We start from the raw sequence: 27,197 nt of genomic DNA, 5'->3' as shown, positions 1-27,197 counted from the left end.
TCAAGATCAGACAAACCGATGACGAAGCCGGCGTAGAGAATGGTTAAGAATAAATGGGTTGCTAATACAAACAAAGTAGCTATATGGAGTGTCAAAGGGTTAGCAAACAAAGGAGATAGCAGAAATTTTTAAAAAGGCCAAGATAGACATAGCTTCCATAACAGAAACAAAGAAATAGCTACAGGGTAACAAGTATGTAGAAGAATATTAGATGTTACATAGCGGAACACGAAGGCTGGGGTTGCCATTTACATACATAAAATATGGGAAAAGAGAATTCTAGAGTACATTTTAAATGAAAGAATTACAGTTTTAACTTTACACACTTGATGAAGGAAAGAAGGGGAGTCTGTAGATTTCTATGATAAACTGCGATCTGTTTTGGACAAGTATAACAATAAGTATCAAATAATATTGACAGGCGATTTATATGCAAGGGTGGGGAATAACCCCATCCCAAACATTGGGGGAACGATGGGAGAAAACGTCATAAAAAACAATGGAAGATTGGTTAGAGAATTTGTTTCTTTCACCAACCTAAAGATAACAGACACATCCTTCCACTGAAAAGATATCCATAAATGTACATGATCAGCCCGAGGATTTAAGCGTCTTATTGATTACATTATGATGAATGAAAAATTAGAAAGCAAAGAAAGAGACACAAGAGTGTACTGGGGTATAACATAGGTTCGGACCATTTCTTGGTGATATATCAAATAGATATGTACTCGAAATGGTGAAAGAATAAAAAGTTGACAGAAGAAAAGATGAAGGAAAAAAATCTATAAATTACATCTACTAAATGAACAAAGCATAAGAGAACTCTACCAGAAGAGACTTAGTCAAGAGCTAGAGAAGGAAGAATAAGACGAAGAAGTAGAGAAGGAATGGAACAATACAGAAACTGCAGTTAAAGAAGCTGTTCAAGAAGCCTTAGGAAAATAGAAAAAGATAAGAAGGAAGAAAGGGTTAAAAATTATGACACCAGAATTGTTATAAGAAAAAACAAGACGCATATCTTAAGTATCTCAATGAACCAACAGAGAAGAGTCATCGAATTTTCGAACAGAGAGAAATGCAGCAAATCGAGCAGTGAAACGAGCTCGTCAAGAATCTTGGGACGGTTTATAAGCGTAAGTGAAGGCGATATTCACGGAAGGTAAATGATAGCTTATAAAACAACGAAAATGCTCAATCAAACGGAAAAAGAAGTTGCTAAAATACATAGCACCCGACAAGCAAAATGGAGAGAACATTACAAGAACTTGTGGTATGAAGAAAATTGCTCCACAGAGAACATAGAGAATGAGCTTGAAATAGGACGTGTAGACGAATGTATGTGGATGAATTAAGACTCCACAAACAACGGATAAGCGATTGGTATGAGCTAAAATATGGAGGCGCCTTACTACAAAAGAGATTACTACATTTATTTAATATGTGCTGGAGAAAGGGAGCTATTCCAAAAGCATGGTAATTTCACTACTCAAAAATGAGTCGGCAATATCTGCGATAACTATAGAGGAATCAGCTTCCTTGACACCTCATACGAAGTTTATGTAAGAATACTGAACTGGAGGTTAAAGGTTATAGGCGAAGAACAAACAGGATTTCAAAGGGGCAGTTCGACGACAGACGCAGTATTTATAGTAAATCAAATAATCGAAAAACAGAGAGAGCATACTAGGGAAGCCCATTTAGCGTTCATTGATTTTATCAAGGCATTCGATAATGTTGGTGGAGAGAAACTGTGGAGAATTGTGAGGAAAAAAGAATATCCACAACACCGAACAAACATTTTAAAAGGTCTGTACAAACACACTACACAGCCTATACTCACAAACAAAAGAGTAAAACAAGGGTGCAGCATTTAACGCGAACTTTTTAACATTTATTTACATGACGCAGTTCGGAAATGAAAGGATATTTCTAACGGGGGATTAAGATTAACAGTAATTACCGCTGGAACTGTCTTTGATACGCAGGCGACGCCACACTTCTGGCGGATAATGTAGATGACGTACAAAGGGGACTATATTTATTAAGTAAGATATGTGAAGAGTATCATCTGAAGATTTTAGAAATGTAGAATAAATCAATGCCTTTCAAAGGGAAACATCCTGTAAGGACAAAAATTGTGATCAACAACAGAACAGATCAAACAGCATAATTATTTAGGTTGTGATGTCATACATGAGTATGATGGAGACATAGAGAAGAAATTAGCAGACTTTGGGAACATCAGTGGAACAATAAACAATATCTAAAAATTAAACGAGATTGAAATTTTATACGACAATGGCAGTTCGAAGGCTTGTTTACGAAAGTCAGTCGTGGGCTACAAGAAAATGTCAAGAATATCGCATACAAAAAAAGGAGATGAAGTTTCTAAGAGCAGAAAAGTGTCGCGAAAGAGCCAACAGAGTTAGAAATTCGGAAATTAGAGAAAAGCTGAATATATTTAACATTCGCAAAAAAATATAAGGAACTAGAATGAACATCTCGAAAGAATGAGTGGAGAAAGACACCTCTCTAAATAAGGAGAGTTACGCTAGTTGTGAGAAGTCAAGGTAGACAGAGGAAGGGTACCGTAACAAGTCCTAATGCTTGACGTGAAGTAGAAGTTGATTATGTTAACAAATATGTAGACTTTGTCTGACTGAAAGTTAATTAGAGTTACGTGTAAAAATTATAAATAATCGTCAAGAACTTATGGAGATTTTGTCTACAAAATTTCTCTTATCTATAGCTGGTGTGGCCTCGGCTGCCAAAGACTGCATCATGTGTGTGTAAGTTGTGCTTGCGTGAGCGTATGTGTGTGTGACCGAAATATCGCTTTCCCACAGTCTTTTTTGTTGTGCCTATCGGCGACTCAGCATCTCTGTTTTATATGGTGAGTAGCAACTATCTTTTTCATAATATTGGAACAATATAATCTTTTAAATAACTGAAAATATTAAACTTACTTCACAATATCTTGGCATAGATTAGAATTACGCTGCATCATATTCTACACCTCTTCAATATTAAAGCAATTATAGCTCTTAAAATGTTCTTACAGTTTTCCTATCAAGTTAAAAACTTGTTTTAGTAGTCTACTGTCCGAATACTGGTTTGACGTCAGCATGTCATATGGAAGCCACTTCATTTCCGCATAACTAGTGTCGCCTACTTTCATCGCAATCTGCTTAGCGTAATCATCTATAAATTCTACCTCATACACTTTCCTCCGTTACCGGTTTCATTAATCCTAGACGCCTCTTGATATATCTTGTCAACCTATCGGTGTCTGTACTCAGGTTGTGCTTTAAAGCCTTTTATCCACAATTCTGTTCAGTGCCTTGACTGGTTATTCTATCTACCATCCAACCTACAGCATTCTTCAGTAACATTAATTTTTGGTGAATCCAACCTTGAGCAGTCCCGGCCCAGAGATCCAAAAGGGGACGATTTTACGTCCGACCCAAAAGATTGCCACCATTTAATCATGCAGTACAACTGCATTTATCGGGAAATATAACTGCTGTAGTTTCCCTCTAGTTTCAGTCCTTCCGCAATATCAACATAGCAGGGCCACGTTGGCTGATGTAACAAGGTTAGATCAGTGCTCCATCCAGACTTACCGCTGCACTTACTGCAAAGGCTACTGGTCCTCTTTAGATACCCTCTTCGACGTGGGTCTATGTCATAGAGGCACACAAGCCCCACCATGTGTCTGTGCGTATGTGGGGCGGGGTGGGGGGTAAGAGTGATAGCGAAAATTTTGGTACAAATCCCTTTTAGCAATATTTATTTACATTAAAACTGCCTGTCCTTATCGAAAGCAGGAGAGAATTTCAGTTGGCTTGCATCACTGAGGCAGAAGTGCTTTTGGGTTACCGAGGTACATTTTGGCTGTGGTTCCAATGTGCATCATCAGTTTCTCTTGCTTGTGGTAGAGGACAGATTACACATGGCAGTCAGCGTCTTGCTGATATTTTGGTGAGTAGGCAGTCGACTAACTGTAAAAGTATTGAATTTTTGTTTTGCTTAGGATGACAACTAAAACAATACATAACTTGTTTCATTATTAAATCTTGTTGCTGCTGGAGATAGCAACGCCGATGCAACAGAGAGCAGCAGAAATTAACCTCTGCTTGTTTGATGATTCTGTCGCAAATTGCAAGTATTATTGTAACATTTATGAACTATTCCGTCGGTGCTTAGAGGAACATAGACATACACTATGTGATCAAAAGTATCTGGATACCTCCAAAAACATACGTTTTTCGTATTAGGTGAATTGTGCTGCCACCTACTGCCAAGTACTCCATATCAGCGATCTCAGTAGTCATTAGACATCGTGAGAGGATAGAATGGGGCGTTCCGCGGAACTCAGGGCTTTGAACGTGGTCAAGTGATCGGGAGTCACTTGTGTCATACGTCTGAATGCGAGATTTCCACACTCCCAAATATCCCTAGGTCCACGGTTTCCGATGTGACAGTGAAGTGGAAACGTGAAGGGACACGTACAGCACAAAAGCACACAGGCCGACCTCGTCTGACAGATCCCCGACAGTTGAAGAGGGTCGTAATGTGTAATAGGTAGACATCTATCCAGACCATCACACAGGAATTCCAAACTCCATCAGGACCCACTGCAAGTACTGTGACCGTTAAGCGGGAGGTGGGAAAACTTGGATTTCATGGTCGAGCGGCTGCTCATAAGCCACACATCACACCGGTAAATGCCAAACGACACGTCGCTTGGTGTAAGGAGCGTAAACATTGAAGGATTGAACAGTGGAAAAACACTGTGTGGAGCGACGAATCACGGTATACAATGTGACGATCCGATGGTAGGGTGTGGGTATGGCGAATGCACGGTGAACGTCTGCCAGCGTGTGTAGTGCCAACAGTAAAATTCGAAGGGGGTGGTGTTATGGTGTGGTCGTGTTTTTCATGTAGGTGGCTTGCACCCCTTGTTGTTTTGCGTGGCACTATCACAGCACAGGCCTACATTGATGTTTTAAGCACCTTCTTGCTTCTCACTGTTGAACAGCAATTCGGGGATGGCGATTGCATCTTTCAAAACGACCGAGCACCTGTTCATAATGCATGGCCTGTGGCGGAGTCGCTGCACGACAGTAACGTCCCTGTAATGGACTGGCCTGCACTGAGTCCTGACCTGAATCCTACAGAACACCTTTGGGATATGTTGGAACGCCGACTTCGTGCCAAGCCTCACCGAGCGACATCGATACCTCTCCTCACTGCAGCACTCCGTGAAGAATGGGCTGCCATACCCCAAAAAACCTTCCAGCATCTGATTGAACGTTGCCTGCGAGAGTGGAAGCTGTCATCAAGGATAAGGGTGGGCCTACACCATTTTGAATTCCAGCATCACCGATGGAGGGCGCCACGAAGTTGAAAGTCATTTTCAGCCATGTGTCTGGACACTTTTGATCACATAGTGTATTAAAAATGTAGTACACAGTGTTAATGTTGCACAATTATTAAAAATGGGTGGAACATCTTTGAAACTACCGAACAATGTGTAAAATGTGGTGAAACTTAGCCAAACTGTAAAACACGAGAAAAAACGTAAATAATGAAATGAAAATGTAGTTCCAAAGAATGTATGCCGGACCTATAATAATATTTATACATATAGGGTGCACGTATTTCTTTGGCATAGCGCAGCTAACGAGAATGCAGAGTGCGATTCCCCCTAAGAGAAAATACGCCTCATATAACGGCGTGCCCCATCCAGGCCATCGGCGGATAAGGGACATCATAGTAGACAGAATATCTGCGTGAACTTGCAACAATACAGTCTCTTTTCATTACAGAATGTTATCAAAACTACCACATGTGGTTTGTATGCAGACATTCTTTGGAGAATCTCACAAACTTTAAAAACTACCAGAAGATTTTTGGATTTATCGGCAGCCATTTTGCATACAAGGACGATCTATTTGGATAGAGTCAAGTGTTTCTGATCACGAATTTTTCCTTTTGGAGGAAAGCGTAAGAAGTGGATTTTCTTCTCCTCCGTGATGAGCGTTTCGGAAATTGTAAACTCCGTATCTGGTGACAATATGTATTACATTGGTAGATTATACACTGTTTAGAAGGTGCGCAAAATGAAACTGGCCTACAAAATGCTTGCAGTAAGACTGACGCGGGTTTAACGTTTGTTTATGAACATCACAGCAGGTGCTGGGATTGGTCACTGTTGACGTCGATTCGCCGCTGTGCTCTTTTCGAGGGGTCCCTGCAAGAGAGTGCCGTGGCAAAAATCTTAGTAGACGGCACAGTTTTCAGGTTTCTGTTCTTGCCCGAATCCTTTACGTATCTTCCGTATCGGCAAGCCAATGTCAAGCAACACAGCGAATTTGATGATGATGACTTCTAGAAAGAAGCTGAACTCCTCTACGGAAAACAGTGATGAAGACACAGACGCTAGTTCTCACTCTGAATATCTACCACGTTCTGAGGACGAATTAACATCAGAAAGTGAAATTCAGCAATGTTTTGTTTGGCATTATACTGTTCTCATAGATCATCATATGTATTTGCTGGTTGGACAAAGTGTTGATTTCTTTTTACAAGACACGTTTCTGACACTTATGTACTTGTCTTTATGAAATGATTACAGTATACATTACGTCATACCATTTAGGTTCTTTAATTTTATATTGTATACATATTAATATGCCGGCCGCGGTGCCCGAGCAGTTCTAGGCGCTTCAGTCCGGAACCGCGCGACTGCTACGGTCACAGGTTCGAACCCTGCCTGGGGAATGGATGTTTGTGAAGTCCTTAGGTTAGTTAAGTTTAAGTAGTTCTAAGTTCTAGGGGACTGATGACCTCAGATGTTAAGACCCACAGTGCTCAGAGCCATTTGAACATATTACTATGCCAAAACTAAAGTTGTTGCTTGGCGCTTTCATGACAAAAAGATTAGAAATCTATAGTCATGAAAAATTTAACAGGTGTTCTGAATAGTATAAACATCTGAAGTACACTACTGGCCATTAACATTGCTACACCACTAAGATAACGTGCTACAGACGCGAAATTTAACCGACAGGAAGAAGATGCTGTGACATGCAAGTGATTAGCTTTTCAGAGCATTCACACAAGTTTGGCGCCGGTGGCCACACCTACAACGTGCTGACATGAGGAAAGTGTCCATCCTATTTCTCATACACAAACAGCAGTTGACCGGCGTTGCCTGGTGAAACGTTGTTGTGATGCCTCGTGTAAGGAGCAGAAATGTGTACCATCACGTTTTCGACTTTGATAAAGGTCGGATTGTAGCCTATCGCGATTGCGGTTTATCGTACCGCGACATAGCTGATCGCGTTGGTCGAGATACAATGACTGTTAGCAGAATATGGAATCGGTGGGTTCAGGAGGGTAATACGGAACGCCATGCTGGATCCCAACGGCCTCGTATCAGTAGCAGTCGAAATGACAGTCATCCGCATGGCTGTAACGAATCGTGCAGTCACGTCTCGATCCCAGAGTCAGCAGATGGGGACGTTCGCAGGACAACAACCATCTGCACGAAAAGTTCGACGACGTTTGCAGCAGCATGGACTATAAGCACGGAGACCATGGCTGCAGTTACCCTTGACGCTGCATCACAGACAGGAGCGCCTGCGATGGTGTACTCAACGACGAACCTGGGTGCACGGATGGCAAAACGTAATTTTTTCGTATGAGTCCCGGTTCTGTTGACAGTATCATAATGGTCGCATCCGTGTTTGGCGACATCGCGGTGAACGCACTTTGGAAGCGTGTATTCGTTACGCCATACTGGCGTATCACCCGGCGTGATGGTATGGGGTGCCATTGGTTACACGTCTCGGTCACCTCTTGTTCGCATTGACGGCACTTTGAACAGTGGACCTTACATTTCAGATGTGTTACGGCCCGAGGCTCTACCCTTCATTCGATCCCTACGAAAACCTACATTTCAGCAGGATAATGCACGACGCATGTTGCTTGTCCCGTATGGGCCTTTCTGGATACAGAAAATGTTCGACTGCTGCCCTGGCCAGCACATTTTCCAGATCTCTCACCAATTGAAAACGTCTGGTCAATGGTGGCCGAGCAACTGACTCGTCGCAATACGCCAGTCGCTACTCTTGATGAACTGTTGTATCGTGTTGAAGCTACATGGCCAACTGTACCTGTAAACGCCATCGAAGCTCTGTTTGACTCAATGCCCAGGCGTATCAAGGCCGTTATTATGGCCAGAGGTGGTTGTTCTGGGGACTGATTTCTCAGGATCTATGCACCCAAATTGCGTGAAAATGTAATCACATGTCAGTTCTAGTATAATATATTCGTCCAATGAATACCCGTTTATCATCTGCATTTCTTCTTGGTGTAGCAATTTTTATGGCCAGTAGTGTAGTTGGAAGGTAGAACTTCGATACTTTCTTAAAACATGCATCAACAGTCAGTATAAAACTATCGCTGATCTCATTTCTCTTGCAATTGCGCTGTATTTATTAGACTAAAGTATTTACGTCTTACACGATTAGCTTGACGGCCATTATCAAGTTATCAATAAGCGTTCTACAGTTTCTACACACACTGGTCAGTTGATAATGGTCGTAGAGGTCGAACATATTAGACATATAGATTGTCATGTAATTTATACAGCCTAATTAAGTGATAAATAACGTCAATCAGCAACTTCGTCGGTGATGAGCGCTAGTATCACACACTCACAAGCCGCGCGGAATGGCCGCGTGGTTTGAGGCGCCATGTCACGGATTGCGCAGCCCTCCCGTCGGAGGTTCGAGTCCTCCCTTGGGCATGGGTGTGTGTGTTGTTCTTAGCATAAGTCAGTTTAAGTGCTGTGTAAGTCTAGGGACCGACGACCTCGGCAGTTTGGTCCCTTAGGAATTCACACACACACACACACACACACACACACACACACACATACACGGCATGTCCCTTAAGAAGGTCAAGCATTAGCGCCTTCAAGTTGTATGAATATCATTTATGGGCCATTCAGATTATTATTGATGCACTGAGTTCAAACAGGTGCCGACGACTACTGGCAACCTCGCCGTTGGACACGTGGTCATAGGAACATTTTGTACTCTTTTGAACCAGTAACTTCATATTCTCCGTCCCCCGCTCTCCAGCACTTGTTATGGATGTGTAGATACATCTTATACACTGTACTAATTATTAATCATGTATTTTCAAGTAATTGGAATCCATATTAGCGCTGAGAGTAATAAATGTCCTAAAACAGCTGGTGAGTGCAATAGGAGAACACTAAATGTCAGTGTGAAAGAGACAACAGTAATCATCATCTCTGAGAAACTCAACTTGTTTCCAAATTACAACATAACGTTTAATTTGCAGAAGGAATCAAAAGCAAACACCGTCCGAACAGGTCCTGAAGGACCAACGGTACTGACCGGCCGCCCTGTCATCCTCAGGCTGTAGCCGTCACGGGATGCGGAGGGGTTGCGGTCAACACATCGCTCTGCCGGCCGTTGTAAGTTTTCGTGACGGGTGCCGCTGCATCTCACGTCAGTCAAGTAGCTCCTCAATTGGCCTCACAAGTGCAGAGTGCGCCCCGCTTGCCAACAGCACTCAGCAGACGCAGACGGTGACCCAGCAACCTGCTATCCCAGCCCGACAGCGCTTAACTTCGGTGATCTGGCGGGAACCGGTGTTACCACTGCAGCATGGCCATTGGCTGTAGAAGGAATCAGTGGGTTTAATATCTGAGCACATGGCTTTTAGAAGAACTGACATCCGATTATGAGGTAAAATGCCGCATTGAACAAGCTTGGTAGAAATTCTAATATTTTTAAAAAGTGGCTATATGTTGAAATTTTGACGTGGGTTTAAGGCTAAGGTTGATACAATGTTTGTTTGGCCTGTACTTACTTATGGCGTAGAAAAGTTGAGATTAAAATTGTACGCCATCAACAAAATAAAAGCTTTAGAGATGTGGTTACACTGCAGTGCTTGATGTTTCATAGACAGCGAGAATGACAAACGAGGGAGACAAATTTAATGTGTTAGCATAGACCGAGAAATAACACGTAATTGATAAGAGAAAGGCGGCGTATTTAGGATCCATGAAGTGAAACGAGCCGGCCGTTGTGGCCGTGCGGTTCTAGGCGCTTCAGTCTGGAATTGCGTGACTGCTACGGTCGCAGGTTCGAATCCTGCCTCGGGTATGGATGTGTGTGATGTCCTTAGGGTAGTTAGGTTTAAGTAGCTCTAAGTTCTAGGCGACTGATGACCTCAGAAGTTAAGTCGCATAGTGCTCAGAGCCATTTGAACCATTTGAAGTGAAACGAAAAATGTAGATATTTTCAGCTAATAATTGAAGAGGAAGATAAAGATGAAGGAAGAAGAAGAATCGGAAGAAAGAGGATATTTTCACTACGAAACTTTAGACAACGGAAGCGGCTACATGGTATTCAATGATTGATATGCAGTCTGCTCAGAAACAGTCTGAAAAGCTTGTAAGGGTATTGCAGGGCAGATTGTGCTGAGGAGCAATAATTAAGAAAAAATTCGACACGTTGTGCCGTTCCCGAGTCATTTAGAATTGAAATTTGCCAATTAGACCTTTGCGGGCAAACTGAAGCACTTGCACGTGCTGAAACGCCCAGTCATCTGTGAGTCCGGCAGACACCACTTCTTCAATTGCTCATTGCCGGTCAGAATGTGCCTTTGTCTAAAGTGATAAATTTAAGCTACGCGAGCAAAAACCACGTTTGTTCAGTTTGAGGAAACGAAGCGAAGAACATGATTGGCTATACTATGGCAGGCTGCTTGAATTTGAGCGCGCGACGACCTGATCGGCTAACTTCAGTGCTAAATAACTCGGAAACGGCGTAACGTATCGATTTTTTTCTTAACAACTGTTTCTCAGCACTACTTGCCCTGAAACACCCTTGCAAGCCTTTTAGACTGTTACTGATCACCATTTACGTCGAAGGAAACCGGGAGCTATGGAAAATTTGATCGCAAACATCCGTTATTGGATAGCCACAGAAGGAGTAATAGTGCTAAATTAATGATAATAGCTATAAAGTTCGAATTTTCCTTCATCTGCGGTTCACATTTTCTCAGGTTCGTTGGAAAGCAGCTTATGTGCCTACACTTGCGTTCCTTGGTATTCAATGAGAACCTTGTCGGTGAACTGCAAATAAATAGGTGATGAAGAAGAAAAGCAAAGTTTCTGATGTTTGCTTAACTTGTGGCTCACGGTCTGCACGTATCTACATCTACATATACATCCCTACTCCGCAAGCCACCTGACGGTGTGTGGCGGAGGGTACCTTGAGTACCTCTATCGGTTCTCCCTTCTATTCCAGTCTCGTATTGTTCGTGGAAAGAAAGATTGTCGGTATGCCTCTGTGTGAGCTGTAATGTCTCTGATTTAATACTCATGGTCTCTTCGCGAGATATACGTAGGAGGGAGCAATATACTGCTTGACTCCTCGGTGAAGGTTTGTTCTCGAAACTTCAACAAAAGCCCGTACCGAGCTACTGAGCGCCTCTCTTGCAGAGTCTTCCACTGGAGTTTATCATCTCCATAACGCTTTCGCGATTACTGAATAATCCTGTAACGAAGCGCGCTGCTCTCCGTCGGATCTTCTCTACCTCTTCTGCCAACCCTATCTGGTACGGATCCCACACCGGTGAGCAGTATTCAAGCAGTGGACGAACAAGTGTACTGTGACCTACTTCCTTTGTTTTCGGACTGCATTTCCTTAGGATTTTTCCAGTGAATCTCAGTCTGGCATCTTCTTTACCGACGATTAATTTTATATGCTCATTCCATTTTAAATCACTCTTAACGCCTACTCCCAGATAATTTATGGAATTAAAAAAAATGGTTCAAATGGCTCTGAGCACTATGGGACTTAACATCTGTGGTCATCAGTCCCCTAGAACTTAGAACTACTTAAACCTAACTAACCTAAGGACATCACACTCATCCATGCCCGAGGCAGGATTCGAACCTGCGACCGTAGCAGTCGTGCGGTTCCGGACTGAGCGCCAAGAACCGCTAGACCACCGCGGCCGGCTATGGAATTAACTGCTTCCAGTTGCTGACCTGCTATATTGTAGCTAAATGATAAAAGATCTTTCTTTCCATGTATTCGCAGCACATTACACTTGTCTACATTCAAATTCAATTGCCATTCCCTGCACCATGCGTCAATTCGTTGCAGATCCTCCTGCATTTCAGTACAATTTTCCATTGTTACAATCTCTCGATATACTACAGCTTCATCCGCAAAAAGCCTCAGTGAACTTCCGATGTTATCCACAAGGTCATTTATATATAATGCGAATAGCAATGGTCCTACGACACTCTCCTGCGGCACACCGGAAGTCACTCTTATTTCGGAAGTTCAACTTGTTTGATCCAGCACACTTTTATCGACACACTTTTTTGCTACAAAAGCCAATGAGAATGAATAAAACGAAAATGACTGTGCTAAGAAGTAGAAAAATTTGCACTTACTGAGATTCGTTTTCGCTTCTGATTCAGGACGCACCTTCTTTTAATCATTTGTTGCGCTTCTTTCTTTTTCCAGGCACACCAGTGGTTGAACATGTGGTGCCGTTTCCGGTACTGGCTATTGTATTGTCCTTATCCTAGTATCGTCATACCTGGCACTAAATTCGTCTGCATGGCGTCACATTTGAGGGCTAGGCCTAAGTAACTTCGTACCGGGCTACGGCTTGGCCCTAACGAATGTTCTGAATTGTCGAAACACACTGTCGTATCGTCTTTCAAATGGTTCAAATGGCCCTAAGCACTATGGGACTCAACATCAGTCCCCTAGACTTAGAACTACTTAAACCTAACTATCCTAAGGACATCACACACATCCTTGCCCGAGGCAGGATTCGAACCTGTGACCGTAGGCAGCAGCGCGGTTCCGGACTGAAGCGCCTAGAACCGCTAGGCCACAGAGGAAGGCTATCGTCTTTCCACCGCTGAAACGGCTATATGTGCACATATCGATAGCCAATAAATTTAAAAAATAAATAAAACCCCCCCTCTATTACTGTTTCTATGGGAGAGACATAGTGACAACAGTTGTTGGGTCTGGTGTCGAGTACACATACTGAGGGAGTCGGATCTCAGAGCACCGGAGAAGCGCTTACTTGCGTGCGGCTGAGCGGCCGTACGTGCAGCAGAGTGCAGTAGCCCACGCCTGGCGTGCCGCCAGATTAACTTCAGAGGCGTGCATCCAGGGAGCATCGCGTGACGCATCTTGTCATCACTGCCGCCGACTGCCACTGCTAAGCGGAACCGCATTCGCCGCGGCGCCATTGTAATTACATAGCGCTAAACCTGTGGTTGAGAGTGCCACAAGGTAGACAGACAGAATTACACTGACGGAGAGTGTTATATCTGAACACCTTGGCCGGGCGCTATCGAACTGATATAACAGAATTTACATCCTTTTGGAATACGTTGAATAAAATTTCATCATTAGGAGAGATTCTTTTCAGTACAGAAGTAAGTCATGCCTATAGATGTAGAGGTGAGTACATGACGGCTGGCGAGTGCGTTGAACGCTACTGGAACTTTCCTGGCACGAGATCGCAATACATCATGCCCAAAAGGCGTGAATTCGCAACTTGTCGATTACGATATTGCAGTGGCTGTGTTGTTCAGAATTACGATGCAATATTCCTTCGAAGAGACACTCGTGTTTGAGGGAACAGGCACTGCAGCGAGTACAGTCATTATGAAACACATGTAATGTATTCGCAGTTGCGAACAAGGACGACCATCAGCTGTATAATGGAATTACGACAATGAAAACTTGTGTCGCATCAGGACTCGAACCGGATTTCCCGCTTATCGCGAGCGTTCGCATTAGCATTAGGCTGTCCGAACACGCTCCACGGCCAGACCCTAACATCCATTTGTTGTCAGTCATGTGTCTGCAACCTGCAAGGTCTCAGAGCTGATTGTTCTGGTATGCAATCGGGTAGACAGGACGACGTGTACCACATCAGACGGTCACCTGTATGGACTACCTCTTGTGGAGTCGTATTCAAAGTTTTATTTACGAGACCCCTGTACAGACATAGGAAGATCTGCTGGCACGAGTTTTGGCAGCTTCACTAGAAATTGGAGAGGCACTATGTGGGATGGAGAGTGAGTACCAAAACATTCTTCATAGGTGCAATGTCTGTAACAAAGTTGGTGGACGCCACGTCGAGCCGCTGTTGTAATGCATCAGTACTGTTCTTGTAGAATGCAGGGATCTATTTTTGTTTTGGAATAATGTAAACCCGTAATCTTGAATTGTTAATACAGATAAATGTGCTTAAGTGATAAATGGATGTTTCGTTATGTTTCCTTTCGAAATGTTTTATAGCAATTGTACTGCGTCACGCCTAATTTAATTCCTCAAGCAGAACTGGATGAGTTAAACATCTGAACTGGAACCGTCATAGAAGGGAAACGGTACCTTTCCGGAAATGCGTTCCTATTCAGAATATCATGTACTCACTCCCCTCTACAAGTGCTAGAAGTTTGTAACGGGAATTTCCGAACACCTTGTAGACAAATAATTTATGCAGGAATAAATGTTTTTAAATTTGTTCATTTATTCTAGTAGCAATATAGATATAAATTTATCCAAATAATGTCCGTCTCCCTAATGACCCGGCCGGCCGAAGTGGCCGTGCGGTTAAAGGCGCTGCAGTCTGGAACCGCAAGACCGCTACGGTCGCAGGTTCGAATCCTGCCTCGGGCATGGATATTTGTGATGTCCTTAGGTTAGTTAGGTTTAACTAGTTCTAAGTTCTAGGGGACTAATAACCTCAGCAGTTGAGTCCCATAGTGCTCAGAGCCATTTGAACCATTTTGAACCTAATGACCCGATAGTGCGTGGCGGGGAGCTGACAATGTACTAGTAGGATTTTCATCGCTTTTAGTTCCATTCACGGATATTACGTCGGAAAACGTTTTGCTTGTACGCCCCTGTAGAAGCCAGCTTGTATGAAGTGTTATACTCGTGGATATGTAAATTGGACGAAGCGAGGAAGTAATGCGTGTCTCGATTCGTATTGCTACGACGGCTTCCGGGATTTTTAGAGATGCCACCAAAAGCCACTTGTCAATCTATTGTAGCGTGTCTCATTATACAATAGTTTGCCGAATACTTCCGCGGCGCTCTCGCGCTGACTAAACAGGTCTGTGGCGAATCACACAGCAGTTGTTTTGTCCTGTTAGTGGCTGGCTCTGAGCACTATGGGACTCAACTGCTGTGGTCATCAGTCCCCTAGAACTTAGAACTACTTAAACCTAACTAACCTAAGGACATCACACACATCCATGCCCGAGGTAGGATTCGAACCTGCGACCGTAGCGGCCACGCGGTTCCAAACTGACGCGCTTAGAACCGCACGGTCACACCGATCCTGTTAGTACAGCTCCCAAACCATCACTTTAGAAGGAAATAGTCGATTTTGGAAGGGCTGTCCTTTCTAGATGACTTAGGGATTCTTCCTATGGCTATTGGTCTGGAATGTACGTTGTATAGATTTCAGTGAACGAAAGCGCACATAAGAACGCGGGAGGCAAGTAAGAATGTTATGTATGTACTAGTGTTTCAGGTCCACACTCAGAGTGTGGGACCAGTCATCCTTCCACAACGCCTCACAGGCGAGGCATGACCACACGTCCTGTGGCTTATAGTGCCTCCCCTGGCTGGAAGACGCGCATTTGGTGGTACTAAGGGTAATGTGGCTGCTATATGAAGGCGTTACAGCTCTCTTCCGCATTTCCGTACGAAGGCATCTCGACAACACGTATGCCGGCAAAAGGATCGGACGAGGTCCCGAGTCTCGCCCACTCGCCGGAACTCAAACTTTCGGATTTCTCCTGTTGGAGCACCCCATAGAAATGTATGTGGAGCCCATTCCGAACGTGCAGCCACTGGAACAACGCATTCATGCTGCCTGTGACGCCATTCAGTTGCAGGATGGCACATGCGTCAGTCGCTGCTCTGTCGTAGTCACGCATGCTTAGAGCCCCGTGGACTCCGGTTCGGATACCTTCAGCAACGGTGATATCATCACAGCACCTCTTACAATACAGCACCTCTTACAATGCATTTTGTTGTACCGGAGCGAAGAATTCATAAATACACTAGATCGTAGACACCATGCATTCCTGGCCATATGTCCATACGACCTTTCCTGCACGTTATCCTCTCATGGGTAGTTTCCTGCTGTTTGTGACCATTTAGCAAAATCGCCTCGTGTAGTTCCTCCTTAAATCGCTGTGGACAAATGCTCTCAGACATGACACGGATATCATTTGTTTTCCAGTGACTGATTCCAGAGCATATAGTCACTTGAGATGAAACGTATGAGTAGTAATTCAACACGTGGAGGAAGTACATGACGTGGATGGCATGGGTATGTGTAGTGACCTTTGAGAGAACGTCAGTAACGAAAAATCTCCTAGATAACCACCCTAAGACAAGGCTACGTTTTACACAAATGAATTAATTCATTCACACACACACACACACACACACACACACACACACACACACACACACACACATATATATATATATATATATATATATATATATATATATATATATATTAATAAACACCATTATATTACTCTAAAAGCAGTTACTAAAACCTATAATTCCTTACACCCTGCGCTATTAAAACCTCATACAGATGTCGCCACAAGTGCCGGGTAAGGACTAACAACAGCAATAAGCAGTACTTGTGCCTAGGGATGACTGAGATTATGAGTTGCACAGTTTAGTTAGTTTTGAGATTTTCTGAAATTATGAATTCTCCCTCTTAAGGCCTCCATAAATGATCAAAGAATTTTTCAAACTTCACTGTGTTTGTCAAATATTTGACCGTGTACGGGCCGTTTGACGTCTTCAACAAACACAGAGCGTTTTGACATGTTTGTCAAAATATAGCGCGTTTGACGTGTTTGGAAGAAATTATTAAAAAGATGGCAAGATGGCAGTCGTTGTCTGTGTTGATGTATGTTTAGTGAAAAAGAGTTTAAATACAATTTATCTCTTGGTATCGTGAGTCTCCACAACTATGAAAATTCTGATCAAGGATAAAAACAAAATAGTACTGACAATTACCGAAATAGTAGAGCTGTCACGTTTTTCCCAGCCGCACATCACGCATGAAAAGGTTAAGGAGAAAATCAGTTTTCTACACACAACATACAAGCGGGAGTCCAAAAGATAAATAAAATCGAAGCTCTCCGTTTCTTCAACGATCGATGTAGGCTGTATATTTCCAGGCTATGGTATTTTAATGGACTGTTGTTAGATGACCAAGTAGAAGAGAATAAATTTTCGCATACTTGTGCCTTCTTTTCCGTGTGGAGGTGAAGTAAGTCTAAACAAGTTATTAAAAGTTTCACTGCCCATTCGGAGAAAGTTGATGTAATCATCAGGTTTCGAGTGTAACATTTCCTTTACGAGATTTTCACGTGTATATTTCTCTCTCATCTAAACTATTATAAAGAACGATGTCTTGTTTTCATCTTCTTCTTCTTTTTCTTTTAAGAGAGTGCCAAGGCCAGTGCTAGAAATGTTTTGTCTGAATTTGCAGCCATTCCCACTAGGGTCAAAATACTGCATACATGAGCAGCGTTTACTTCAAAAGTGAGATTAAATTGACAAACTTTTCTGCTGGTACGTGCACGGGCTTGCTCGACAAATCCGTGGCTAGATAAGAGCGAATTTTACAAAGAAGATTAATCGCTTACGAGGACCTTTATGAAATTCGGGATTGCAGGGGGGAAAGTACAAACAATAGAAAAGCGAATAAGATACCAGAGAAATGAGCTCTCCCAGATTTCTAATTTGTTGCCAACAATATGCTACCAGTACTAATGATGTTATACAAGCAGGCAAATATTTAGGAAAGGACAAAAATTTATTCGTATTGGAGTCGCCAGTGATTGTTCGAATGCTTATTTCGAAAATAAATTGTTTGCAGCGCAGACACAACAACGTCAGTGAGAAATTACCTGTCTCAGGCGTCACCGCCCATCTTCAGATCATAAGACAGACGTTGCAGTTCACTCTGACCACTGAGGAAACCAAGTTGTCTGTGCGGTTCCTCAGTAGCTGGGGCGAAATTCAGCATCTGTCTTATGATCTGAAGTTGGCCGGCGACGCCTGAGACAGGTGATATCGTATTGAAATTTTTATTTTATTTCATTTTCCACGTTTATTTCTATAGGATCAAATTGAGGTGCAAATCGCCATGGTCATGGAACGAGTAAATACATGAGATTAAAGATTACAAGCTGCGCGTATATATTACCATAATCTACACTATAAGGCAGGAATTAGGTTATTTTTTCCCAAGAACTCTCCGACAGAAGAGAAGGAGTGAACCATAAGGAAATTCCTCAGCTTATAACTGAATGTGCAAGGATTACTGGTAAGGCCTTTTAATTCATGTGGTAGCTTACTGAAAACAGTTGCAGCAGAATACTGTACACCTTCCTGCACAAGAGTCAAAGAAATGCGATACAAATGCAGTTTGGACTCCTTCCTAGTATTAATTGAGTGAAAGCTTGTAATTCTTAGGAATAACCGATATTGTTAACAACAAACGACATCGAAGTATTTATATATTGAAAGGCCGAAGCTGGAATTTCGGACTCCAGGATAGGGTTCGATAAGATGTTCGCGAACATATACCTGATTTTGCTCGAACTGCCCTTTTCTGTGCCAAAAATACCTTTTTGAGTAGGAACAGTTACCCCAGAATATAATGACGTATGTCATAAACGAATGAAAGTAAGCAAAGTAGACTAATTTTAGTGTTGGACCCTAACTTATTGCAGATACTGGTCTAGTGGTAAATACAGCAGAATTCAGTATTTGAACAATATCCTGAACATGGGCTTTATATGACACTTTACTGTCTATCTGGACACCATCAAATGTGAACTGTTCAGAGTTACTAATCAAATGCCCGTTCTGTGTAATCAAAATGTCAGTTGGTTTGACTGTGCAGAAAAATAAATTCTTTCCGTAACAAGACAAATCTTAACTTGCTTGCTTCAGACACGACACTAGTCTGTAGTTATCTTTTCCGAAATTCCTTCACCAGAGAAGACGAAACAAATACTTCTGAATTCGAGTCAAGAACTACTGCCGATATGAGTAACACAGAAGTAGATATCCTCGATGTAGCGAAGCAGCTTAAATCACTTAATAAAGTAAAGGCCTACGGTCCATTGTGTATATCATTCAACTTCCTTTCAAAATATGCTCGTTACTTACCGATCAAATATAACAGCTCGCTCGTGGAAAGATCCGTACCCAAAGACTTGAAAGTTGCACAAGTAACACCAATACCCAAGAAAGGAATAGGAGTAATGCGCTGAATTACGTACCCACATCGCTACCGTCGGTTTGCAATAGCATTTTGGAACATATACTATGTTGGAACATTATGGGTTACCTCGAAGAAAAAGATTTATTGACATACAGGCAACAGCAATTCAGAGAATAGTTAGAACTTTGTTCTCACAAAGTAATGAGTACTATCGACAGGGGATGTCAAATTGATTCTGATGGCTTTTTGACACCGTTCCTCAAAAGCGACTTCTAGACAAATTGCCTGCCTATGAAGTATCGCCTCAGTTGTGCGACTGGATTCGAGATTTCCAGTCAGAAATGTCACAGTTCGTAGTAACTTAAAGAAAGCTGTCGAGTAAAACAGAAGTAATATCTGGCGTTTCCCAAAAAAAGTTTTGTAGGCCCTCTGCTGTTCCTAATCTTCATAAACGAGTTAGGAGAGTATCTGATCTGTCAGATTGATTGCAGATGCTGTCATTTACCGTTATCAAACGATAAAACAAATTGCAAAACGATATAGACAATATATCTGTATGCTGCGAACAGTGGCATACATAATGAAAAGTGTGAAGCCATCCACATGAGTATTAAAAGGAATCTATTTCGGTTAGAGGGTAAGTCACACAAATTTAAAGGCTTTAAACTCAACTAAATACTTAGGGATTACAGTTACGAATAACTTAAATTGGAACGAACACGTAGATAATGCTGTGGGAGAAGCAAACCAGGGACTGCGATTTGTTGGCAGAACACTTAGAAAATGTAACAGGCCTACCAAAGAGACAGCTTACACTACGCTTGTCTGCCCTTTTGCCGTGCGATGTGGGAACCGCATCAGAGGGAAGTGACGGAGGACATCGAAAAAGTTCAAAGAAAAGCAGTTCGTTTTGTACTATCGACAAAAAGGGTAGAGAGTGCCACGGATATGATACGCGACTTGGCATGGCAATGATAAAGCAAAGGTGATTTTCGTTGCGACAGGATCTTCTCATAAAGTTTGAATCACCATCTTTGTCCTCAGAGTGCGAAAATTTTTGTTGGCGCCCACATACATAGGGAGGAATGCTTATCATAATAAAATAAGAGAAATTGGAGCTCGCACGGAAAGATTTAAGTGTTGGTTTTCCCCACACGGTGTTCGAGAGTGGAAGGGTCGATAAATAGCTTGAATCGATTCCAGGAACCTGCAGAGTAATCTTGCTTCAAATGGCTCTGAGCACTATGGGACTTAACTTCTGAGGTCATCAGTCCCCTAGAACTTAGAACGGTTGTTGTTGTTGTCTTCAGTCCTGAGACTGGTTTGATGCAGCTCTCCATGCTACTCTATCCTGTGCAAGCTTTTTCATCTCCCAGTACCTACTGCAGCCTACATCCTTCTGAATCTGCTTAGTGTATTCATCTCTTGGTCTCCCTCTTCGATTTTTACCCTCCACGCTGCCCTCCAATACTAAATTGGCGATCCCTCGATGTCTCAGAATATGTCCTACCAACCGATCCCTTCTTCTAGTCAAGTTGTGCCACAAGCTCCTCTTCTCCCCAATTCTATTCAATACCTCCTCATTAGTTATGTGATCTACCCATCTAATCTTCAGCATTCTTCTGTAGCACCACATTTCGAAAGCTTCTATTCTCTTCTTGTCCAAACTATTTACCATCCATGTTTCACTTCCATACATGGCTACACTCCATAGAAATACTTTCAGAAACGACTTCGTGACTTTTAAATCTATTCTACTTAAACCTAACTAACCTAAGGACATCACACACATCCATGCCCAAGACAGTATTCGAACCTGCGACCGTAGCGGTCGCGCGATTCCAGAGTAATCATGTAGACATGGATGTAGACGTAGATGACGAAGTCCAGGACTCAGACATGAGCCATGTTTTAAGCAGCTGACATTACGTCAGTAATGAGGTTGTCACGAGAACTTCATTTTAAAAACATTAATTTTCTATTAAGGGTTCTCCCGTACTTACCGCTAAACCTTGAGTGACGTAGCTGCTGTTGGTACTGACAGTCGTCAGTGTACAGAAGCGACCACGGCTGGGAGTTAAATGTCGTTGCGTGCAAACTGAACAGCCGTGCGGAGCGCTCCTCCTTGGGTGCCGGTGCGGACGGGCGGGCAGTACGGCAGGTCGCTGCCGGCAAGTTCTCGCCTCGCTTGCTCCACGCCCACCAGGCAGCGCAAGCGGCACCTCGCACCAGTCACCGGCCGAAGCGTCAGCTTCAGGTAATCGAGAATGCTGTTCTAGGGAACCAAAGCGAGTCAAATACACAGCGGGGAACAGACAACTTCCACCGGTACAGCCTAACTGCGTTTGCTTCGGTGCCCCACTGCGGACTCCTAACTAAGGTACGAGCATATGGGATTGGTTCCCAAATATGTGAGTGGCTCGAAGACTTCTTAAGTAATAGAACCCAATACGTTGTCCTCGATGGTGAGTGTTCATCGGAGGTGAGGGTATCATCTGGAGTGCTCCAGGGAAGTGTGGTAGGTCCGCTGTTGTTTTCTATCTACATAAATGATCTCTCGGTTAGGGTGGATAGCAATGTGCGGCTGTTTGCTGATGATGCTGTGGTGTACGGGAAGGTGTCGTCGCTGAGTGACTGTAGGAGGATACAAGATGACTTGGACAGGATGTGTGATTGGTGTAAGGAGTGGCAGCTAACTCTAAATATAGATAAATGTAAATTAATGCAGATGAATAGGAAAAAGAATCCCCTAACGTTTGAATACTCCATTAGTACTGTAGCGCTTGACACAATCACGTCGTTTAAATATTTGGGCGTAACATTGCATGTAATGGCAGTTGTGGGGAAGGCGGATAGTCGTCTTCGGTTCATTGGTAGAATTTTGGGAAGATGTAGTTTATCTGTAAAGGAGACCGCTTATAAAACGCTAATACGACCTATTCTTGAGTACTGCTCGAGCGTTTGGGATCCCTATCAGGTCGGATTGAGGGAGGACATAGAAGCAATTCAGAGGCTGGCTGCTAGATTTGTTACTGGTAGGTTTGATCATCACGCGAGTGTCACGGAAATGTTTCAGGAACTTGGGTGGGAGTCTCTGGAGCAAAGGAGGCGTTCTTTTCGTGAGTCTCCACTCAGGAAATTTAGAGAACCAGCATTTGAGGCTGACTGCAGTACTGCCGCCAACTTATATTTCGCGGAAAGACCCCAAAGATAAGATAAGAGAGATTAGGGCTCGTACAGAGGCATATAGGCAGTCATTTTTCCCTCTTTCTGTTTGGGAGTGGAACAGGAAGAGACGATGCAAGTTGTGGTACGAGGTACCCTCCGCCACGCACCTTATGGTGGATTGCGGGAGTATGTATGTAGATGCAGATGTAGACAACGTACAATTCAGCCAAGCAGTTATACTGAGTTAATCGCAAAAATAAACCTGATGTAAACATTACTCCATGTATTCTTCCGCGTTTGCTAGAATCTCATTGGATTTCGCTTCACGTGGAGCGGAAACCAAGCTGCGTCGAGTGCAGGCAAGTAGTATAATGAGGTTACGGTTTATGCTGTCTGTTACACGCACATCGACTCATCGATAATATGGAACAACAGCTGTACCGGCGCTTTGAACTTGGACAGCACTGGCCAGCCAGCTGGTCCTACTAACCAGCCGTGATGTGAGCAGTCGCAGTTAAGATATACAGGGTGAAAAATATTTAAACCGACAAACTCTGGGAGGCTGTAGGGGACATCAAAACAAATATTTTTCCCTAATGTCATTTTTTCCTATGAGGAGTATTTCAACCGGTAGAGGAAGATTTATCTGGCAGCAAATTAATTAAACCAACAAACACTTTTCCATTTTTTATGACCAAGATACAACACATTAACACAACCCAATTTCAATTACAGTAGATTTTCAAAAATGCCTCCATTGACACGTAAACAAAGTTTACACCGTCGGATCATGTTCTGTCTGACAGGGGCAAAAACCCCAGGAGTATCTTGAATTGTTCCTGCTGCTACTCCTACTATCCGGGCAACCAGATCCTCTTCTGACGCAACAGGAGTTGCATAAACAACGTTGCGCATCTCTCCCCACACAAAAAGGCCCAGAGGGGACATATCTGGGGATCGAGCAGGCCATGGTACAGGACCACCTCTGCCAATCCACTTTTCTGGGAACCGTCGGTCCAGAAATCGACGCACACGACGACTGAAATGTGCCGGCGCCCCCTCATGGTGGAACCACATGCGTTGTCTTGCAGGGAGCGGGACGTCGTCCAGCAGTTCTGGCAATGCTCTGGCGAGAAAATTGTACTAGTGCCTGCCATTTAATGGCCTAGGTAGCAGATACGGCCCAGTTAAAGAGTCCCCAACAACACTGACTCACACATTAACGAAGAACCGCACTTGATGAGCGCTAGTAACTGTGGCATGTGGGTTATTCTCACTTCAAATATGCAAATTGTGCATGTTGAAGACTCCATCACGCCCGAACGTTGCTTCAGCGGTAAACAACACAGAGGATGGAAATGTAGGATGCATTTCACACTGTTCCAGGTAACACTGCGAAAACTGTGCTCTGGGTGGATAATCAACTGGTTCCAGGATGTGGACACGCTGTAAGTGAAATGGACGTAACAAGTGTTCTAGAAGGGCTGTTCTTACATTCGTCTGATTCGTCCCCATGTTACGTGCAATTGCACAAGTGCTGATTGAAGGATCCCGCTCCACATGCTGCAAGACAGCTTCCTCAAATTGCAGCGTTCTTACCGTGCGACGGCGTCCCTGTCCAGGTAATCTGCTAAATGACCCGGTCTCACGCAGACGTTCGTACACAGCAGCAAAGGTCGTATGATGCGGGATACAGCGATTAGCATATTTTTGTTGATAAACCCGCTGTGCAGCTCGTCCGTTATGGTGTGCTACGTAGTACGCACCAACCATATCAGTGTACTTACTCCAGATGTATCGATCCATTAGTAAACAGAGTCAATGCACTACTACACTGGTGGACAGCAATTGCCTACAACTGAAGAGCGTAATACGCCCTCTATGAACTGAAGATCGTAATACGGCCTCTAACAACTGAAGAGCGTAATATGGCCTCCACTGGTTTAAATAATCCTCATAGGAAAAAATGACACTAGGGAAAAATATTTGTTTTGATGTCCCCTACAACCTCCCAGAGTTTGTCGGTTTAAATACTTTTCACCCCGTAGAAAGGGACGAGCAGAGAATACAGCTTCGAACGCCATTCAATTTTTAAAGAGTACGAAATAATATTCGGTAAACCCCACCATTACCGCATGCTTCGGAGGGGACCAGACGGACAACATGACATGCTCTCGTTCTTAGCTAACATGGTACTGGTTCAAATGGCTCTGAGCACTATGGAACTTAACATCTAGGTCATCACTCCCCTAGAACTACTTTAACTTACTAACCTAAGGACGTCACACACATCCATGCCCGAGGCAAGATTCGAACCAGCGACCGTAGAACCGCTCGGCCACACTAACAAGGTACTGTACTTAAAAAAGAAAAACTGATGAAAATTCCTAACCTAACCTCAGGGTAATTTTTCTGAACGAGCTGTGTACGACGCGAAAGCGTACTGCAGGGATTTCACCGTATTGTTAAATATTGAAGCCACTGCAGGTATTACTTAGGGTCGGGCGTCTGGTAATCTCTAAACTCCCTCCATATCAGTTCTGTTCGGTTCACATTGCAGTGGTACGGTGTGAACTATAAAAATGCGGCTTTTATGTCGTGTGCTCGATGCTACGGAAATTCTTTTTCATCTTTATACGATGCTCATCATCCTGTTTCGTCTGAGACCACATCTCTGGTAAAACAAGGGACGTAGTTCAAGTAAAGAATACTTGCTTTTTCATTTTTAACCCAAAAAATTTAATTTCTTATGTTTTCTTATTTTAAGCAACCTTTATTAAAAATCTTTTATAAAATATCGATGATCAAGAACTTATATTTGCAATGAAAAGTGGAATTTTACGTGCAGCATGTAATTATAAACAAGAAGACGTGCATTTTTCATAAAATATATGGTTAAATATGTATTAATTAACATAAATTTCATGAACTAGACTTTTAACAGATACAGGTATTCCTAACTGAAAGAAAAAAATAAAGACCAGAGCGAGTTTTGAACTAGCAGTCTATGAACTGTGTGATTACCATTCTACAACGCTACCGATTTTTTCCAGCATGTGAACAAAACAATCAGTTTATGAATTCTTGTGCACATTGTAGAATATCAAACTTGAATCTCAAGTATTGACAGTTATGGGTATATACTTTCTTTTTGTTTTATCGAGGTCTGCGCGTTTAAAACTTTAACTTTTAATGTATATCCGTTGGCGATGAAATGTACGATTGGTGGATATCTGTTGAAACTTTCCAGATTAACTTTTATTCAGTTTTCTTTTTTCCAGTCGATTTCAGTGAGTTACTTTTTTTGTTAATCATAAGTTTTAAAAAATTTGCAAATTTTTTTTTTCGGTTTTCCTCAGATTGCTTTTATTTTCTTCTGTCAGAATGTAATGTGTAGTACGTCCCTTGATCCAGTTCACACCATTGCGTTTTGTGATTGGATACGGAACATCACCTGGGTTTTATAAAACCTGTTAGTGTCAGCTACGCATACCGTTTAAAAATAATGTCTTCACTGTAGTAAATAAAGTTCCTCGGAAAATTTCAAAGCCGATTTTTTTCTGTAGACTTGAAAAAAAACCACTAAGGACAACCTTTTTAACGGTGCTCGACGCGCGTGTTTCACTACTGAGCAGGAAGCAGCGTTACCCATTTTCACACTGCTTGTTGCCAGCGCGACAATCAGACCACAACAGTGCAGAGACTGTGGCTGTACACGATTTTTGAAATAAAAACTGCATAGCTAAAACATGATTAAGAGAAACACTGATGGCTTTTAATACATTAAAATATCTGAAAGTTGCATTTACCGTAACTTAGTAGTAAGATATCTAATATGTAAGTAAGACTTACTTCCAAGACGGTAACAACGCCAATGTAGGTACGATTCGGTTACTGACCAATCATCGCGTTTGTTACTCATTACATCAGGTTTATTCTTATGACGAACAAACTATAGTTGTACTGGTGAAACGTCTCGGTTTCCGACGTGTATCTAGTGTGCATGCGTCCTTAATGTGTGAGTTCCTGAACATATTCTGTTCGCCTAATCAAAGTGGTTGTATTATTTATGTAGCTTCCTGTCACATTTACATACAAGAACTGTCCGTCCAAGAAGTTCCGAGACTTTTTATTCCTGGCTTATAAGCGACATCAGCGCAGTATCTACGGTGGCAGCTTGAACTAACAACTGTAAACAACAAACATGCATTCGACCACTTAGTTGAGAGCAGACAGTGGTGAGCAGTGAACGTTCTCCGGCAAGTGCGTCAGCGTTGTTGTGTCACAAATCATGCTGCAGTAACATCTCTAAACCAAGAGTTCACAACATTCCCCAGAAGTTTTTGAAGAAGAGAAAAGTTGTATGCAAAGTTTGTGCCGTGCACCTTGACTCTGGAACAGAAACAATGACGCATGGACGCCTGCCGCGACTTGAGTTAAATGGAAACCGCGGACAAATCTTTTTTGGGTAAAAGCCGACACGGGTGACGAGACTTAGCCTTAGCAACATGAAGCTACGACAAAATACGGAGATTCACATGAAGGGTCAACGCTTTGACGACATAACAGATATTCAAGTCAGTGTGACGCGCGAGTAGAACAACATCACAAAGAAAGACTCACGTGGTTCTATGAACGTT

The 27,197-nt window shown here is 42.8% G+C and overlaps 1 protein-coding gene and 1 pseudogene across 1 annotated transcript in view; both read right to left on the bottom strand.

Moving 5' to 3' along the window:
• The window catches only part of LOC124595327 (homeobox protein Mohawk), a 93,750-nt gene that overhangs the window by 55,526 nt on the left and 11,027 nt on the right, over nt 1–27,197 (bottom strand). The gene's annotated exons all lie outside the window — the stretch shown is intronic.
• Nucleotides 9,607–9,725, bottom strand: LOC124597736 (annotated as a pseudogene).

This window comes from Schistocerca americana, chromosome 2, assembly GCF_021461395.2.
Source record: "Schistocerca americana isolate TAMUIC-IGC-003095 chromosome 2, iqSchAmer2.1, whole genome shotgun sequence".
Taxonomy (NCBI): domain Eukaryota; kingdom Metazoa; phylum Arthropoda; class Insecta; order Orthoptera; family Acrididae; genus Schistocerca; species Schistocerca americana.
Note: the sequence above shows the minus strand (reverse complement) of the source record. Positions and strands in the feature narration are given on the sequence as shown.